We start from the raw sequence: 20,849 nt of genomic DNA, 5'->3' as shown, positions 1-20,849 counted from the left end.
GTTAAACTTATTAGAAATCTGCAGTAGAACTATAGATAGATAGATGATAGAGAAAGATAGAGATAGATAGAGATAAGCACAACACATTTTTCAAGCTGAGTTGTGGACATTTTCCTTTTCAGGGAAACGCCTTTACACCTCAGTGGACCAGCTATGGACTCATACATTATGGTACTTCCACATGCTAAGTTTTTTACCATGATAGTAGCATTCTGGTGCAAGGCAAGCCAGCACATCATATATCCATAAGCTAGACAAATACTTTGTCAATGCCAGTTAGTCCAAATGTACAGACAAGTTTAGCTCATGGGGACCAGCAGCCTTTGTGCAATGCCAGCAATGGTAGCTCCAAACCAGCATGGTACCAGGTCTCTCTTCTGTTACCCACTTCCTATTTCACCCAGCCTTCCACCCGTCCACAGTGGGGAAGTGGATAATGAGAGGTGCTCAAGAACTAGAGCTGTTTCCTTCCATTTCAAGTTCAGCACTTTGGAGCAGGTCCTAGCTCCCATGTGCCAACAATAGGGTAAAAATATAACCCAAACAATAATTATCCCCTGTTAGTACTGCATTTGAGCCCAGATTGCCTTTCATCTTGAGACATCAGCCTCCACAGCTAACTTTCCAGTGGGTCCCTTCAAACACAAAGATTTTGTGGAACAATAAAGCATTGTAAGCCACCCAAAGAACTCTGGTTCTGTGATGGCACAGAGTTGCCATAAATAAGTAAACAAATGAGGGATTAATTATAGGAGCAGAAATATGCACAATCTAGCATTGCTATCCAATCTTCTCTAGCACAACTATTACTTTATTGGATTACAACTCTCTCTTTTTATCTCAGCATCTCCATTTACTCTATTCACCACTTCCCATTCTATATACTAGCTTAGTGAAAAGGAAGTGATGTAACAGGAGTGAGTAATCTATATTCCTCCAGATGTTGTTGAAACGCATAATCCCTTACCACTGGCCATGTTAGCTATGGCTGTTGGGTATTGCAGTCTAACAACATCTGGAAAGCCACGGATCCCCCCCCCCCCCCGGTTATATAGACCATTAACTATTCTCTCAGTGTGATCAAACCCCCCCCCCCCAAAAGTGCATTTAGGCTCATTTTACAAAGCACGCTTTCTGCACAAGACTCTAGCAAAAGCTTCAGTCAGAAACTCAAGACTAAAAGACTAGCTGACTATATGTGCAGGGTAAAGGAATCATTCCAGAATTTTAGACAAGAGAATTAATTATCTGGAGCTTCAGCCAAAATGCCTTTCTCCCATATCCTGCTGCCTGCTTGGAAACTTATTCTCTGTAATACATTGTGCAAGACCTGAACTAAACTGTCATTTGGGGCAATTCCAGCCAAGAGATGTATATTTGTTGTAGGTTCCTCACCTGGCAAGTCAACAAAGCAATCACCTCACTTTTAATAGACTAATGGCACAGTTCTTTCAGATGAACAAATATCAAGCTCTACACAGAGTTTCTTATGCTAGAGCATTGAACAGAAAATGTGCAAGTGTACACTATCACAATAATAAATGCATGGGTATCAGTATATCCAGTTAATTAATAAGCCCTCTCCAGGCCAGTACTCTTCCTCACCCTTCTACATTACAGAGATAATTTCAATAATATGAATTAATTAATCATTTCAAATAGAGGAGCGATCCACACACAAACCCTTTTTTTAAAAAAAGGTGAAAAGCTGTTGACCCAACTCCTGCTTTCGTGCTTTAAACCTCTTAAAAGCTCTGCTTCAAGATCTGTGGGAGAACCCCTTCTTGGCATCCCATTACTGGCTTGAAATTCACTGTGATGTGGAATAGTGCCTTCTCAATGGTGGTACCAGTTTCACGGAATACCCTCCCCTCTGTGATAATGGCTGGCCTCTGAAGAATTAAGAACTAGCCCATCTCATTTGGAGCACATTAATGTAGTGAGGCCAGACACTAATAGGGTCTTGCCTACTGTAGGATTAGAACTGCACAGGGAATTTTATTTAGCATTTCAGGAAATTTTCCATTGTAGCGGTTTTATGATCCTGATCTGCGGTGTATGTTTCATACACTGGAATCATTACACAATGAAGGGTGGGGTACAATTTGAAGGAGACAATACATCAAAACATTTCTAAGGGCAGGTTCATATAGTCAAGGACATCACTTGGTTATGGGATGCCAATGGAAGTATGAACGGACTCCATTTAGAAACACTTATGTACCTGCTATATATACACACATCAGTGGTTGATTCACACATGCCAGTCAGACCACTCCTGAACTAGTGAACTAGACCTAAGAGTCCATGTCCATACATCTCCACACTGCATGTCCTCTATTCCACACTTCCTCCTGTGAATAAGCAATCACAGCTGTCCAGACATTATCACCATTACGGCCATAGGGGAACCCCAAGCAAATCTGTTTTGTTTGCTTGGGGGCAAGAATGGCAGGTGATACACCCTTCTTGACAGAAGAACTACAAGCTATAATTCAAAGTCTCCCGCTCATGTAAGTATTTTTCATGCCTGGCAATGGCAGGTGGTGCAGCTCTGCAAAATGTGTGGAGCTTTGCCTTCCACATTTACATGATGTATACGGTGTGGCTGTTTATGTATTCAGGGCTATTGCGTAGGATTGCAGCCACAACCTCCAGTGTTGCATATTATCTGGAGTTTCAGCAAAACTGGATTTCCTTGCAGATCCGCTTCAAGTCCCATTTTCCTTGTGCAGAGGAAAACAATTTCAAATGCCAACGATTAAGAACAAGAACCGTTCTCAACTGTTCTAGAATATATCTGCAATATTGGCTGCATTCACATGCCATGGTAAACCATAGGACAGGGGACACGGGAAACATGCTTTGCTTGCTGAAGCTCCATGATTCAATCTCTACCATCTTCAGGTAGGGCTGGGAAAGACTCCTGTTTGAAACCGAGAGTGTTCAGATCAAAGCTCTTCTTGCACTCTATACTGTTGCAATCCTTACGAGAATCCAGAAGACAGGGGAGTAGGAAGAAAGACTTACATCAGTGGTATAGTACATGCTTTGCAGGCAGAAATCCCACGTTCAGTCCCTGGGAATTCTGGGCAGGGCTGGGAAATATTACTGCCTTAAACTCTGGAGAGCCACCACCAGCCAGTGTTGAATGCTAACCTAGATGGACCAGTGGTCTGACTTGGTTAAGGCAGCTATCCTATGCATTTGGGCTGGGGTTCAGGCCAAGGGAGTAGTTTGTCAAAAGCCAATTCATGACTTTAGGGCGGGGTTTCCCAAATATGAATCTCCAGCTGTTTTTGACCTACAATTCCCATATTCCTGACCACTGATCCTGCTAGCTAGGGATGATCGGAGCTGTAGTCCAAAAACAGCTGGAGACCCAAGTTTGGGAAACCCTGATTTAGGACAGTAACATGACTAAAGGGGGCGTTCCCAATTCATAGAACAATATCTTCATCAGTAAACTAGAAGACATGGGTTAAATCAGTCACCAGCCCTTACAGTTTAGGCTTCTTAAATCTTACACTGATTATTAGAATCTTCACAACTACACCTGTATCTGTGAGATGCTTTGTATTTCAGTAGCATCTTCAGTTAGTGATTTTTCAAATAAATTTAAAAGACTTCTAAGTTTCCAGAGGTCAACTGAAGTGGATTTGTTGGTACCTGCAGTTCAGATTAAAATTACAACAGAGCTATAATAGGTATGTTCAAATCTCTCTTTAGCTTCTATCCATCTCTGATTCACACTGCAGTCAGTTTTTTATGATTCATAATGCATCCCACTGCGTTTCAGAACCAGATCAAACAAATAGCCTTTCTAGATGATGTCATAACATTAAGAATTGGCAAAATGCCTTCACAGCAGCCAGAGAGAAGACGACAAATCAATAGTTTATCTTGTTTGGCAAAATAATTTGAGATTGTGTTTTCCAGCATTGTTCAAAAGAACCACCAATTCTTTTCGAAACTTAGCAAGGGCTCAAAAGTGGACAAAGGGGGGAAAGAGTGAGAAAGAAAACAAAGGAGAAAACCAGCACAGATGGAGCTAGCATTGATCTTCTATCAATACTGACCCAGTTGTGGCACTGGTCATTGTTAAAAGGCTGTGCTGCAGCAATGGCAGTTGTGAAGAATGCTTTGGAAACTCCAAAATGCCATCACATAGAATTCTTCTGGGTGGTGACAGACACAGTAAATCTAGACTGCCTCTGCCCATAAAGACATAAGTGCTAACTTTCTGTATTGGATTAAATGTCTATCTAATCTAATCCACTTCTGACTCCTAGAGCTCTCAAGCAGATGCCCTGGGGAAGTTCACAAGTATAGTTCGGGAAGTTCTGGGAACAGCCATTAGCCGTTCCTTATAATTTGGCCCCAGTATCTAGTAGTCAGCGATATTTTACCACTGGGCATGGCACAATATGCATATTTAGTTGTTATGTGCTAATGACACATTTACCTTCCATGAATGAATCTAACACCAGGGCCCACCTTGCCACACACAGAGGCTTTCAAAAACACCTCTGGGTGCTTGAATTCCATGGAGAAGCTTTCAAGTTACATAGCCAAGCTCAAAAGTGCCCTGGAGAAAACAGCCGGGTATAAGTGAAATCAACATGGAGAATCTTCATCCCAGAGCAGCTACGAACCAACCAGGCCTTACAGATTTCCAGTTCCTAGAAGTTTACAGTAAGTTGCAATGGCTCTAGTGTGGTGTAGTGGTTAAGAGCGGTGGACTCGTAATCTGGTGAACTGGGTTTGCGTCCCCGCTCCCCCACATGCAGCTGCTGGGTGACCATGTCACACTTTTCTGAAGTCTCGCAGCCCCACTCACCTCACAGAGTGTTTGTTGTGGGGGAGGAAGGGAAAGGAGATTGTTAGCTGCTTTGAGACTCCTTAGGGTAGTGATAAAGAAGGATATCGAATCCAAACTCTTCTTCTTCTTCTACTTGGTGACATGGCCATAATAATCTCTTTCAAGAAGATTGAAACAGAGTAGCCACTCTGCTGCTTGCATGTAACCAAACAACTTTGTAACCAAAGTGTTCATTACTATAATGCCATTGACAATCCTTAGGAAGTACAGTCGTACCTCGGAAGTCGAACAGAATCCGTTCCGGGAGTCTGTTCAACTTCCGAAACGTTCAGAAACCAAAGTGCGGCTTCCTATTGGCTGCAGGAAGCTCCTGAAGCCAATCAGAAGCCCCGTCAGACATTCGGCTTCCAAAAGAACGTTTGAAAACCAGAAGACTCACTTCCGGGGTTTGATCGTTCAGGAGCCGATTTTTTGGGGAGCCAAGGTGTCTGAGATACAAGGTACAACTGTACAGTGAATACAACATCCATACAGCCCACATCTACATGGTGGGAAGTCACTAGCAGTATATTACATCCATGCTGCATCATCTGCATGAGTTTCCTATTGATTCCAGGCCCAAGTGAAGGTGACAGTTTTGACCTAGAGTCTCATTTATGGCTCAGGAGAATCATGCCTGCATCTTATCACGATCCTCGACAATAATGGGGAAAACTAAGTTTAGCAACCAAGTTTAGCATCTCACACAGAGAGGAATTTTTAGCAACTGCTTCTCAGAAGTTGCTCAGCAAAGTCACAGTTTTTCTTTATCTAGCTGTTGGGGAGTGTGGGAAATATCTGTTTGAGTCTCATATATGTTTACCTGCCCTTAAACAATCGACTAGCCCACAGATCCACTGACAGCAGCATACACACATTCCAATCCAAAAAAATTGAGGCTCTGGTAAATCATAGAATCACAGAATTGTAGAACAAAAAAACTTATTTACATTTGTCCAATGGAACATGAAAAAGATCTCTTTGCTCTCTTCAAAATCAGCAATATTGCCCTGAACAGAACATTTTGCCAATAGTTAGCTTATCCTTGCAGGGAATTAAAAAGTGAATGTACTCCCCATCACTTTAAGGATTCCATTTCCCCTTTGTGCATTTATTATCAAGAAAGAAATTATTTTTCAATCTTTCATTAGCAATGTGGATACTCTAGAGTTGGCATGGACAGTGAACATCCCATGGAGGTTGCGGAAAGTTGTCTTGTTTTTTAAAGTAGTCAGTGGGTTTGATCCGGACTAGCAGTGAAGTCCTACATGTGTCTATTCACGAGTAACCTTTAATTAGTTCAATGAGACTTATTCTCAGGGTAATTGTGTTTAGGAGCACAGTCTTTTAGCTGAACATGAGTTCCACAGTGTGAAAAGTTAGCCATAGTTAAACCTCAGCAAGTTTAATAGAAATAAGGTAAAGGTAAAGGTACCCCTGCCCGTACGGGCCAGTCTTGACAGACTCTAGGGTTGTGCGCCCATCTCACTCAAGAGGCCGGGGGCCAGCGCTGTCCGGAGACACTTCCGGGTCACGTGGTCAGCGTGACATCGCTGCTCTGGCAAGCCAGAGCCACACACGGAAACGCCGTTTACCTTCCCGCTAGTAAGCGGTCCCTATTTATCTACTTGCACCCGGGAGTGCTTTCGAACTGCTAGGTTGGCAGGCGCTGGGACCGAACAACGGGAGCGCACCCCGCCGCGGGGATTCGAACCGCCAACCTTTCGATCGGCAAGCCCTAGGCGCTGAGGCTTTTACCCACAGCGCCACCCGTGTCCCTTTAATAGAAATAAAGCACAGCTAATTTATGGGTTGGTCCAGCCCATAAGGTTATAACTGCACTGTGCCAATCAAATAGCACCCTAAGTAAAACAGCAATCCCTGCAGAACAAGCACTTAGGCAAGCTGCAACAAAATAGTGCAGTTTGTCACATGTACATTTATGAAACCTTGAGGACAGAGATGCTTTTGAGAAGGGCAACCAGTTTTAGTTGGTCCTGCAGGAATAATGTACTGATTTCGAAAGGCAATTTCAGTGCTACACATTATTTTGAAACTCAAGACAATCACCATGACTCTAAACATGTTTGCTTAGAAGCAAGCCCCACTGAGATTAGGATTGCAGCCACAGTCACTCCACATTGCCCTTTTGCCATTCAAAATTGAGTAACAATTGAACAACCATAACAATTTATCAGGGCACAACGCTTTTGGCATAACAAAATCTAAGACTAGGAACCTCATTTCAAAAATGAGGTTTGTATATGCAGAACAATACAATAAGTGAAAGGTCCCAGAAGTAATAACAGTAACATGCTTTATCTCTAGAAGGGCAACGTTCTGATAAAGTTGTTCACTGTTTATTCTGATGATATGCAGTAACCTAGAACTCTTATCACATCCACTAGGATGTTCAACAATGGAACTTTTAAAGAGGAAAAAGTCATTCACTCTACAGTATATATTATGTATACATTTTGCTAAGCTAAAGGTTTTATCCTATGAGTTACGCAAGTAAAGATTTAAGTACTTTTGAGGCAGGATCTAGATGCCCTTACCCTTACTAAGTGCAAGATGCTACAGAATCTGTCACAGAACATTGGTAATATATTTATGGTAAAGATAAATGACCCATCGATGGATAAGTCCAGTCAAAGGCAACTATGGGGTTGCAGCGCTCATCTCGCTTTCAGGCCGAAGGAGCCAGCGTTTGTCCACAGACAGCTTTCCAGGTTGTGTGGCCAGCATGACTAAACTGCTTCTGGTGCAACAATACGCCGTGATGGAAATCAGAGTGCACAGAAACATCGTTTACCCTCCCACCGCAGCCGTACCTATTTATTTACTTGCACTGGTGTGCTTTTGAACTGCTAGGTTGGCAGGAGCTGGGACAGAGCAATGGGAGTTCACTCCATCACAGAGATTCAAACCGCTGACCTTCTGATCAGCAGGCCCAAGAGGCTCAGTGGTTTAGACCACAGCGCCACCTGCATCCTTTACCATATTTATGGACTACATGATGTGGCAAATGAACTTTATGAACTGTGCTGACTTGTTACCTGCTTTCCTAGAAACCAGTGTCATGCTGATGCTCAGTGCTCCTAAGCCGAGATACATTTGTGAGCACCAATATGCATGCAGCCCAAGACGGTAATTTGGGATAGAGACCAATTTCACTGACATGCAAAGAGAAGGATGAGCTCACTTCCATATTATGAATGGAAGCTGTATTGGATCCCCAACCAATCTGTGTGTGGAGTTCCCAGCTGAGAAAGAGAATCTGTGTGCAGAAGCTGCTTTCAAAGGTTAATCCCATCAGCAGTACTTGAGGATTTAATTTTTTTTGTTTAAGCTTTTCAGAATATTGAATATTCTTGACAAAACACCAACGGCTCAGTTCATGATTATGGAAGAAAGTTTTCCCATTGCAGAGAGAGAGGTCTGGTAGGTGGATACTGTTTTGTTTAAAGAAAACAGCTATTTTCCACTGTACTTCATACGTGTGTCACTAACTTAAATAAAACAACAATTATTATCTGGGAACATATCAAGCAGCGCACAAGAACAATGCATACTGCTATTTTTATTATTACTGAAAAATAATAGAACAATGTGAGGAAATATGAACTTCTTAAGCTTATACAAAGAAAAAAAATCAACCCTCTGCTGATGTAACCAGAAAAAGTCAACAAAGCACATTAACCTTTGAGGAGTAATGTGGGAGTTGTTGCTAACATCCCTTTTACTTCTCAAAGCAGACTGCAGCTTGGACACAAGCTAATTGAGTGAATTTGTTAACAGAGATAAGACTAGCAAGAACTCACAAGGGAGTTTCAACAGGTTCGTGTTGGGGAGGTTTGGTGTTTTTTTAGTTTTTGTTTAAGACCAGGCATGCATTGGGTATGGGGTTTTTTCTGCCTTCTGATCAACCCCCCACCCCAATAACTGAAGCCTGCTCATTATGCTTGACCATTAACACCCATCTGCTGAATTTGTTTTACAAATAAGCTCTGTTCTATTGGCTTTAGTTCTCAACTGAAAGTGCCATCATGGAATACACATGCAATTCCACAAATGACTGTAAGGCTATTGCTATTCCTCCTCTCCACCCCTCTTCCTGGAGTGTCAGCCTGCCATTAAAATGCAAATACAATGGCCTTATTAGCTAGCAAACAACCACCCACTGACCTTCTTCTACAGAGGGAAGGCATCTTTTCCTTCATTTTTTTAAAAATGCATTTGTGAATATATAACAGCCAGACAAGTCCTATTCTACCATTGCTTACCATCTCATGGTATCAGGTTTTGTATTTGCATACTCACCATGGAGGGGAAAAACATATCTCAAAATGAGATCATCAGAGTGAACGTTTCAGTGGAAAGCTGCTAAGATCACATCAGCTCCTTCCATCCCCACCACAATCAGTTTACAAAGGCAAATTTTATATAACGTACACCCAAGTACTGTTGCAGAAAGCCTGCTAAGTGGCAAAAAAGAAACACTTCCAATTCGATTAAAGCTCCCATTACAGATCTAACATATGACCTATGGGAGTGATTGGAATTGGGTTTAATGCTAAATAATAAATACAAGAAGGCACAACGTTTTGCATTTGACTGGCCCATTCCTGGTAGATTATGGTTTAGTAGCCTTGATCTCGTTAAATGGCAATTATTTTAAAAGGGCATAAGGAAGCTTCCCTCGTCGTCCTCCCACCCCCCGCCCACCACCCACATTGAGTAACTGGCTCTCATCACGGGATCCAGCAATTACGAAGCCAAGATAGCACAGAGAATTGCAAAGGTAGAGAAAAGAAGCCGGGGAGCAAATGTCCTCTCCAGTTCTCTCTCCCTTCCCCAGGATGGGGGGCTTCACTTTCCTTCTGCGCCCCTGACCTTGCCGTCCTGAAAAGTCCACAGCCCCCCCTCTCTCTTCCCCCCTCCCGCCCTCTCTCTTGGACTGCGCCTGCCTTTGTGTCTGCTTGTCACTCACCGGTAAACCAAATGAGAGCTGATTCATGAAAAGCACAAAGCCGGAGGAAAAAACACACTTTCACACATTAAAAATCTCGCACGCACGCACGCCTCTCTAACCCGCTGCGTCCAGGCAGAACGTCCCTGCCCTCTAACGCTAGGCACCTCTCAAGAAAGAGTTTGCTTTTGCCCAGAGATCACAAACCCTCATCCACTTCATTGCTATTATTTTTTTAATAAGGGCATATACTCTTAAAGTTTTGGTCACATAACCCAACCATCGATTTTCTTTTGTAAAGCGACCCTCCGCAAACTTGCTTTCCCCAAGGCCACTTGGGAGTCTCTTTCCAGAATAAAGCCCGGACGCGATTAAGAACCCAGCACGTGTGTAAGCGAGAACACACGTTTAAAGGGCGGCTGCAACTGGGGGTGAGGGGTGTCGCGTGGAAGCGAAGAGGAGGAAAAAGAAGTGCAATTTTATAAGACAGAAAAAACAAACAAAACTTAAAGCAGATCGACTTCTCTGTCCAACAAACACAAAGGGGGGGGGGGAGAGATTCATCCACCCCAAACCCAAGTAGCTAAAACAGCAAAGTTCACAAGGCGAAAGCTACACACATACAGGGGGAAATAGAGGGGGGAAGGAACCCCCAAAATAGCTTCGAATTTTTCTATTTGTCAGCCATGTTGGCGAAGCTGCTGTAATTTTCTTTTCCATTTGGACCCGCGGAGAGTTGTGTGTGTGTCTGTGTGTGTGTGTTTCTTTCCCTAAAAGTCACACCAAGGAGCCCCACGGGCTCCTAAAGGAGGTCAGAAAAGGAGAGCGTTCCGGAACGGGAGGAAAGGGAAAGAGAGACAGAGAGAGAGGGAAGAAGGAGAGAGAGAGAGAGAGAAGCGCGCCTCTGACCTCTTTCCAGCAGTCCCCTCCGCCTCGCCGAATCCAGCCGAAGCAATCTGCTCTCCCTGCTAACCAATCCTAAAGGGCAGCCATCTTGCTTCCTTCTGCTCCTTTACGAAAGCAGCCTAGCCTCCGCATCAATATTCATAAGGCCGTTTTGACGTCTGCTCCCTCCTCGCTCGGCGGAGCCCCAGCGTCGCTCCCAGCGGCGGACGTGACTGCCATCCGAACGAGGGCGGGAGAGGGGGAGGCTGCTGCTGCTGCTGCTGCTGCTTCGCCGTCTCCCCAACAGCGCCAGGGCGGGCGGGCAGGCGAGCGGGCTCGGGCTACTGGCTACTGGCAGAGACGCCAGCCTCTCCCCCTTTGGGGGTTTTCCCACACAAAGGCGTGGGAGACTTTTTATTGGGTTGTTCTAACAGGGGAGTCGGATAGGAAAGGGTGGCGTTGTAACGCGCGCGCGGGGGGGTGGGGTGGGTGTTTGGTGGATTTTATTATTTTTAATCACTTTTTCGGCTCTAAAACCAGAAGGGCAAAAAATGCCAGAAAGCAGTCGCGTGTTTTTTGTGTGTGTTTTCCCAGCCCCCCCCCATCCGCCCTTTTCCTTGCTGCTGCACTGCAGCCCCGATAATGTGACACAGTTGCAGACAAAGGACTCAAAACAAGGAGCTGTCATTCTTAACAGATGTTGTTTCCTGGTTAGGGAGGGAGGGAGGGCGAGCGCGTGCTCGTGCGCACGCGCGCATCCCACTCCCGGGCCCTTTAAGCAGCAAGAGGCTGCTTCTCCGACAATGGCTCGCTTGCTTGGCAAGGCGAACTTCGGCTCGGGCGCAGGCCCCGCCCCGCGATTTGCATATTCAGCGCTAGCTCGGGCGCCATTGGCTGGAAGCGCGGGCTCGGCGGTGCTTTTTAAAGGGCTGCTGCGCCCAAGTTCTCCAAAGTCCGCGGGGTTTCTCTCACCGCCTCCGCCTCCTCTTCCAGTCCCACCTCCTGTTTACGCCGGGCATGTGAGCGCACGGGGAGCAGCACGTGGATGGCACCGATCAAGGTCGGAACTCTTTGGTGGTTTGTGTTTTGCTGCAGACAGAAGAATCCGTTGGCTCAGAGAGAGTCATGAGGGGATCAGCCCAGTCCTGTGGGATCAATGGGTCCGGGCATGTTTAACTGGACTGCATGTTGCAGCATATTCATTGAAAAACCACCCTGCGTTTTGTTTTTAAGAAGTTGTAAAACGAGAACAGACTGCCTTTTGTTGCACTTTAAAAAGGAAAAAAGGAGGAAAGAGAGAAAAGTTAATCCAAACCATTGGATCATTTTTGGAATGTCGTCAATGTGTGGTCACAAATAAAAAGGATGGATACAGAGCAATATCTTCCTAAACCATACTCGGTGTAAACCTATTGCAATCCATAGGCTTAAGTTCCACCGAATGGAAATACAGGATAACATGGCAGACGCTGTAAAATTGAAACATGTGTTGCACAGAAATACGCACAAGCATTAGATACAAAAGAGTAACACTGAAGCAGCACATGGAGATAGTTTGTTGCTTTGAAACTTGTTTTGCACATTTGTACTGATACAGTTTGTGTTGAAGAATTGTTTTGGTTTAAAGCATTTGTATTTTGCTGTAGAATATAACAGAGCAGGCAATAATAATATTTTTATTATTTATACCCCACCCACCTGGCTGGATTTCCCCAGCCACTCTGGGCAGCTTATAGAATACATAAAAAACAGCAGGTGGATGGTCATTCTTAACCATATTTCATAACCATACTGAATAGTATTATATACCTGTATAATAATAAGATTTATGATATGTAATAGGATGGTATATATATTGATATGGTTATTATGATGAACTAAGAAGAACAGGGACGTGGGTGGCGCTGTGGGTTAAACCACAGAGCCTAGGACTTGCCGATCAGAAGGTCGGCGGTTCGAATCCCCGCGACGGGGTGAGCTCCCGTTGCTCGGTCCTTGCTCCTGCCAACCTAGCAGTTCGAAAGCACATCAAAGTGCAAGTAGATAAATAGGTACCGCTTCAGCGGGAAGGTAAACGGCGTTTCCATGTGCTGCTCTGGTTCGCCAGAAGCGGCTTAGTCATGCTGGCCACATGACCCAGAAGTTGTACGCCAGCTCCCTCGGCCAATAAAGTGAGATGAGCACCACAACCCCAGAGTCGGCCACGACTGGACCTAATGGTCAGGGGTCCCTTTACCTTTTAAGAAGAAGAACACATGAGGGTAGATGTTGCAAAAGACACTGGGCTTCACCACTTTTCTATTGATTGTATAAACTAAGCTGACTCTAAAGGTGCAATCCTAAATCCACTTACCTGGGAATAAGCACCATTGAACACAATGATACTTCCTTTTGAACAGATGTGTATAGATAGGACTGCACTCTTCAGGCAGCAATCCCATGCAACAGAATCTGGTTTAAAGTTGCCACAGATCTAGGACCCATTCAGCAGATGCTGCTGCTGTTCTGCATAAATAAGCCTGGCAGAGGGTAAACAAGCTTTTAAAATAGTGTGTCATACCAGGTTGTCAGGTCATGATGTGAACTGAGGAGAATGGAATTAGGATCCAGCCGAAGTACCCCATTTGTGGTCCTGCCTCTGCCACTCCCCCATAATGCCCCTTTAGGGAATTTATATTAGCCTCAGCCGTGCCACCTTTGGTTCAGCTGGCTGAGTCAGAATAAGCAAATTACACCAGCATAAAGGTAAAAAAGGTAAAGGACCCCTGGACGATTACGTCCAGCCAAAGGTGACTATAGGGTGTCGTACTCCTCTCACTTTCAGGTTGAGGGAGCCGGTGTTTGTCCACATACAGCTTTCCAGGTCATCGGGTCATGGGGCCAGTATGACTAAATTGCTACTGGCACACCTTCCCGTGCAGCGGTACCTATTTATTTACTTGCACTGGCATGCTTTTGAACTGCTGAGCCAGGGTTGGGGAGTTAATGCTGGCTGATCCCAGCTGAGCTGGAAATCCTAAACTGCTCATCCCAGCAGATCTTGCCATAGGATTGCCCTTTGAATGTGTGGACACAGGGAGCAAGTCTTTCTTTCACAGAACCCTCAGAATTCCCTGTTTAAGGAGGCCCATGTGACATTCATTCAGAGCTGTTGCACATAGAGTCTTGTGCATGGCTAAAAGGTGCAGAACCTCCTCCTTTCCTTTCTTTAGAAACTTTCAGAGACGTTGCATGATCACTTCCTCCTTTGACAATTTATTCCACTGCCTGACTGTTCTTATAGTGTCTTGACAGGATTATCAAGACAATCTAGAACAGGGTGGTCCAATCTGCAGCTTGCAGGCTGCTTTTGGCAGACCTTGGCAACATTCAAGAAAATACATCTTAAAGCCTTAAAAAATTAAGTCTGATTACTTGAAATATCATTTAAATATATTAAATGTGTAGTTAATTATGCATATATTTAATTAACTATATTGTGTGCATTAAATCATGTTAAATATATTGCCAACACTTTAATTTACGCTGTGGAAATATATTTAAGTGTGTGGCTCATGGGATCTGTGTCAAAGTACTCCTGCAGTCCACTTGGTATGAAAAGTTGGACCGCCCTGATCTAGAGTAACTTGGTTGCAAAAAAGTGCCATTTTAACCTGTTTTATCCAAATCTGCAAACTGTTACTGTATCCTCCACCCTTTAATCACTCTTTTCTCTAAACTACATATACTAAGTTCTTTCAGCTTTTTAAAAATAGGCCATGTATGCCAACAGGCCATGATGCTATGCATGTTTGCTTGAAAGTAAACCCCACCAAGATGGGGCAATGGGTCAAATGTGGATAGGATAGTACCCACACAGTTGTAATAGATGCTGGTTATGACACGGGTGGCACTCTGGGTTAAACCACAGAGCCTAAGACTTGCCGATCAGAAGGTCGGCGGTTCAAATCCCCACGATGGGGTGAGCTCCAGTTGCTCGGTCCCTGCTCCTGCCAACCTAGCAGTTCAAAAGCACGTCAAAGTGCAAGTAGATAAATAGGTACCGCTCCGGCAGGAAGGTAAACGATGTTTCCGTGCACTGCTCTGGTTTGCCAGAAGCGGCTTAGTCATGCTGGCCACATGACCCAGAAGCTGTACGCCGGCTCCCTCGGCCAATAAAGTGAGATGAGCGCCGCAACCCCAGAGTCAGTCATGACTGGACCTAATGGTCAGGGGTCCCTTTACCTTTATGACCCCTAAAACCCTATATGGCTTGGCCACAGGCTACCTGAAAGATTATATCTCCTTATACCAACCTGTCTGGCTGCTAAGATCCTTTGGTGAGACCTTTTCTTGGTCCCATCAACATCTGAGGCATAATTGATGGTGACATGAGAGATAGGCATTCTCTCTTACCACAACATACAGGAGTAATCCTGATCAAAGATTATGGATTGGATCCATACTTATGCTGCAATCCTAACCCCAGTTATTGGGGAGTCAGCCCCATTGAATTCAGCAGAACTTACCTCTGAGTTGGTTAGGATTGCACCATTAGTCATACATATCACTAGGCCATTGAAATAAATGAGGTTTAACCATGACCAACTTAAGCACCATTGTTTTAAATGGATCTCCTATCAGCATGACTAAGTCCTCACCTGGACTATAAACGTAAAGCAGTATGGTACCACCTTAAACAGCCACAACTTCCCCTAAAGAATCCTGGGAACTATAGCTTGTTGTGGGTGCTGTGAGCTGATAGGAGACCCCCTATTCCCCTCACAGTGCTACAATTCCCAGAGTTCCCTGGGAAGTGGGCTTGATGGTTAAACCACCCTTACCATTTTACCACGTATATGCTTTGTCTGCAAAACTGACACTGTTACAGGTGCCCTTTTCCTGGGATAAACCAATCTTTTAGTGTGGCAGCACCCACATTTTGGAACTCCTTTCCTATTGGCATCAGGCTGGTGCCTTCCTCATTCTTTTTTCAATATCTACTCAAAGCATTTTTGTTAGGCAAGCCTTGCTATACATGTAAAATGTTGACAAGTATCTTAATCTGGTTTTCAGCTTCTTGTTGGTTTAAACTATTTTTTAGTCTGTTGTTTCCGCTGTTGTTGTTTTCTTTAACAATTATTTTATTGTAAACCACTTTGAAAGGTTTCTTATTTCATGTTACAACCCAACAGTATATGGATTTTGTGGAATAAATATATAAAATATATAAAATAATGAGGTGGCTGCACAGTCCCCCTGCCTTGCTTTTGCCCTTGTGCAGCAGCAACACAACTAAAACTCTGCTATACTGTTCTTGCAGTGGATGGGCAACAGTGCCATGTTTGAATAGGAAGCAACCTTGGTTTGCCTCTGCAGGGACTGCTGACCACCTTAGTTTACTCAAAACAGAGGCCTATAGATGCATGGAACTAAGTTTCTATATTTACGCACATTATGTTTAGTAAAATGATCCATAAGGTCACCTCCCTTTTTTCATTTCATCTTTTAAGCCTCTCCCTGCCCTGATCTGTGTCCTTCTATGTTATAACAGGTGGTTCTTGTCTGCCTGGAATCTTCTTTGGCTTTCGCCCAGCTTGGAAACAAGCCTAGACCCCTTCCTTGCCAATGTTCCCCCTCCTGTGCTATGACATATGTTGCTCTTTTTTTAAAAAAGAGAAGTGCTTCTTAGCCCCCACCAAAAGAAGCAGCTGCTGACCTGAGAAGCCTAAAGATCATAAAGAAAACATGTTTTCTTAGGAATACTTTGCATGCAGCTTACTTGATACCCTTTTCTCTTGTTATATAGCATAGCAAAAGAGACACACAAGCATGCTTTGTTCTCTGAGCTGCATGTAGTAAATGAGGACATTCTTGAAATGCTTACTTTTCTAGGTGTGGCGTGGCTATTTTTGAGAAGCACTTCAGTATGCCCAACAAGAGATCTTATTTCTTAACAGCCTTGATAAAACCAAGAACAGCAGTTCGAACAAAGCAGCGGGATATCATTTCACCACAGAATGTAACCCTTGGCTACAAAATGTCCGCCTTATGTTTTTCTGAATTATCTTGGTCTCCAGGGCTGCTAATTGACACCGTGGCTTTCAATTAACATATTTAAATTTATTTCCCACCCTATCCACAAGGGCTTGGGGCAGGTTACAGTATTACCTAAGGCTGTTACTAGGCCGAGATTCTTTATCCTTCAACCAGAACTTCAGTGATGTGCAAGGATTCCACCCCAAGTTCTTCAGTGACTGTGCAGACTATATGCATCTTCTTGTGGTGTTGATGTGGGTTTATTGGAGGCTGTAGGCAATTCACAAACTTTAATTACCACAGCCCACCACGCATAGAGGCTGCATGCTGTGGCACAGTGTGAATCGGGTCAAAATCATTTATAAGTTCAAATTTTGATCTTCCTTTTTCAAACCATTTCGAAATGCTGAGGGAGTGAATGAAAATGTCCTCCCTGAAATGTATTTTAAGCACTTGAAATTTATGCTGAAAATTTATGCTGAAATTTATGCTGAAAAATGCTAAACCAGTAAAACTTCGTGCACCTGCTCTCTGCCTGTCCATGACTGCCAAGGTGGTCTTTGCTAGGCAATGAAAAACATTGCCCGACAGTGCAGACTGGTGCATGTCTACTCATAAGCATACATCTCATAGATTCCATAGACCTCAATGGGATTTACTTTAAGATAAGTACATAAAGAATTGCAGCTTAAAATAAGAGACCAGACCAGTCTGCACACAAAACTTAATTGGCTAAGTGTAATTGGGCAAGATTTCAGAGGAAAACGTGTGGCTACTCTGATCCTCAGTTGGTCCTGCTGCAGCTGTCTTACCCAGAGCTAAGCTATGGTTTGTTTAGCATTGCGTCCAAATCTGGGCTCATGGTTTGTTGTGAACTTTAGCCGAGGCTTGTTCTTAGCTTACCACTTGTGGTTTGTTTGAGGAATATAAACCATACATTTGGACAGAACGCTAAGCTAAATAATGGCTTAGCCCTGGCTAGAGCAGTAGCAGGAAGAATAAAGTACAGAGGATTTTCCTCTGAGTAACCAACCACAGTCTCACTCATTTGCACTTAGCCATGGCTTGAGTTATGTCGCAGGGATTTGAACCGCCGACCTTTCGATCAGCAAGTCCTAGGTGCTGAGGCTTTAACCCACAGCGCCACCTGCGTCCCTACTGGGTCTTTTAGGTTAAACAAATTGACCATTTCTCACATGATCCCTGTTGACTTCTGAGCCACTTGCCTCACGGAGACCAACTCTTTGCTACGTCTTACGCTCTCCTTAGAATCCAATAAATAATACTGCCAATTGTTTTGTTTCAATAATTCTTGCTTGCTGCTACATGGTTTTTAGCTTAATGACTGTAATGATTGCTTTTGTATCTCGTATAATGTGCATTTTGTGTATGTTAAATCTATGGTATATTTCAATATATCTATGGTATATTTTCATATTGTAGCTATGTCATCAATGTTTCAGCATAAAATATCCATGCCCCTCCTCAATACCACACTTGAAACAGAAATGTAAATTAAAAATTCAGGTTTGACACCATTTTTTATAATATCAGGGAGCTTGTGTGTGTGTGTGTGTGTGTGTGAGAGAGAGAGAGAGAGAGAGAGAGAGAGAAAGACATAGACATAGACATAGACAGACATAGACATAGACATAGACATAGACATAGTATGAAGGAGCAACCTGAAAGTTAGAAACATGTTTGTGTTTGATTTGTCATGCTTGAATTAAATTTCTTATTATGGGTTGCTGCAGACAACAAACTACCAAGGACAAACTTAGCTAATCAGCTATCTGGCTGCCTGTAGCAGCTACACATGCAGTGAAAATTTCACTACAGCTACACATTTATAGATTTATTAAAAGAGCAGGTGACAGTAAAATTTTCATCATCATGTGCATGGATGCTACAAATGAATGTAGTTTTGTCTTCACAGTGGTAAATTTTCCTATCAAGAATTATCATCCTATAAACTGTTTAATTTAAAAACATTATGTGAATTAGGAAAACTACTTCCAGGATCTATTTCTGTTCTGGGAGTGATCTCCAGTTAATTTGCTTATATCTAGTAGCAATGACGTTTTCCTGATATTACTCACCTAGTATTACTCATTTCTCAGAGACCCTTTTGAATCAGACTAGAGTGGAGGAAACCTGAAAATTTCCCTTCCAGGTTCCTATTGCCATTTCCTGGCAGTAAAAGCTACATTGTAAACACAGTGCAAGGTAAAGCACAAAAGCTCTGAAATAATTCCAAGAGGGTACAGCTGCTGGGTACAGGGTTGTAATTGTCCACTACTCCATTTTCCCCCCTCATGATTGTATTGTTAAGTGTGTGGGAGATTTTGCAGTCAGAGCTAAGAATGCATGTCTATGCTAGTTAGTAAATGAAGGGGTTAAGGATCATAGAGCTGTAAATTGCTAGATAAGGCACTATTAGGTCACACCCCTTCACCTTCAGGGAGGAAGTAAGTAAGGCTTGCTTCCTGTTTCTCCTTCTCTCCCTCTCCACCATGTAACTGGCTAGACACATAAGCCTGGAACTCCCAAGCCCAGACTAGATACTTTTTGTGTTTTATACTCAAGAATAGGTTTTTGCCTGTGTTGCTTGTGCTGTAGCATTAACTGATGAGTGAATGAGACCTCTGATTATTGTAAGTTAGCATTTAAACTTAAGTTTGTGGTCTATTCACTGTGAGAGAGGGGTAGAAGAAGCACATTGTGATTGCTCAGTCATGGGATATTTAAAAGTCTAACAACCTATATTTTGTGTGTTTTGCAAACACTGCATATATTCCAGTTTAAAACTCTGCTGGGGGCACTTTTGGCTAGATGGTGAGCGAAGCCCTGTGCTCTTTGAATTCGGGCAGTCATCCTTTTTTTTTTTTTTTTTTACTTTCCCACATATATGGGACTTCAGGATTAATTGGCATTCCCCAGTTATTTCCTAACAAAGTACACATTACACAGGGCAGTAGGACTGATTCCAGTTCAAGTTCCTCTGGCACCACAAACAGTGTGTCTTTTGGCCACATGCCCTCTCCTTCTTCCTAAACGGGAGAGCAACAAGGTAGGCTATCAAAGAACACCAGGAACTGATACTGGATTCCTGGAGGCTACTGCAGCTTTAATGTGATGGTTAGCTTGATCCAGAAAAAGACTTCAGTGTGGTGATGTTGCCCCTTCATGTGTCTCCAGCCCATTTCTTTGGCTACTGCTGACATTGCTGACCCTCTAATATTTATTCTTTGCATTTATTAGTTGCCTGCTAACCTCTAGACAATACACAACACAAATCAAAGTATACAATAAAATATCAAATAAAATAGCAGTCATAAAACACGTACATAAAAAACATAAAGGACCATAATAGTTCAATTAAATGCTCAAATGCTGAAAAAATGAGACTAAAATAATAATCTGTGCCTCTTTTAATTTATATTAAAAATCTTAAAATGTTAACAAGACTGGATGAACAGAAAGGTCTTCCTGGTGCTCCAAATGTCACTTGCAGACACCTGAAAAGGTTCTCTCTCTCTCTCTCTCTCTCTCTCTCTCTCTCTCTCTCTCTCTCTCATATTGCCACACTCCATTCTTTAGACTTGTAGAGGGGTCTCAGTTTATTATTTTAGGACACAGTTAAGTCCTCATGAGGAAAGGCATCTCTTTAGGCCAGCGGTGGGGAACCACCAGCCTGCAGATCTGATTTGGCTTGTGAGGCTGGCTTCCACAAATCCTGCCCACCTGTCTCACACCTGGCATAATAAGTGATGCCAGGTGTGTGTGTGTAGGAGGGAGGAAAGTAAAAGCTGCAAAGGACCAATTGGGAGCATAAAACACACTCTGGATTGTTCTTTGGCAGATGGGGCTCTTTGGCAGCAAGCTCTACACTGGGATCAGCTGCGCCATGGAATTCCCAGTTGAGAACTCTCTTGTGCAGCTAATGGAACTCGTCCCTTTGACACGTTCACCTGCCATTGTAATAGTCACCCGCCTGTCAAAGTTGGCACACAGTGGAGTGGGGGAGGCCTGCCAGCTGGATCCAATTCTCCACTCCTGTTTTAGGTACTGAGGTCCCAAGCTGTGTAGGGCTTTGCAGGTCAAAACTAGTTG

General features: G+C 43.5%; 1 protein-coding gene across 1 annotated transcript in view; it reads right to left on the bottom strand.

Annotated features, from left to right (window-relative positions):
* TET2 (tet methylcytosine dioxygenase 2) overlaps positions 1-11,017 on the bottom strand; it is an 82,049-nt gene extending 71,032 nt beyond the window's left edge. Inside the window, exon 1 of the mRNA XM_028743254.2 lies at positions 10,743-11,017. The gene's annotated coding sequence lies outside the window, so the exon portion shown is untranslated. The remainder of the gene's footprint in view (positions 1-10,742) is intronic.
* Between the last annotated feature and the right edge of the window lie 9,832 nt (positions 11,018-20,849).

Source organism: Podarcis muralis, chromosome 9 (assembly GCF_964188315.1).
Source record: "Podarcis muralis chromosome 9, rPodMur119.hap1.1, whole genome shotgun sequence".
Taxonomy (NCBI): domain Eukaryota; kingdom Metazoa; phylum Chordata; class Lepidosauria; order Squamata; family Lacertidae; genus Podarcis; species Podarcis muralis.
The sequence above is the reverse complement of the archived record's forward strand: the minus strand, read 5'-3'. Positions and strand labels throughout refer to the sequence as shown.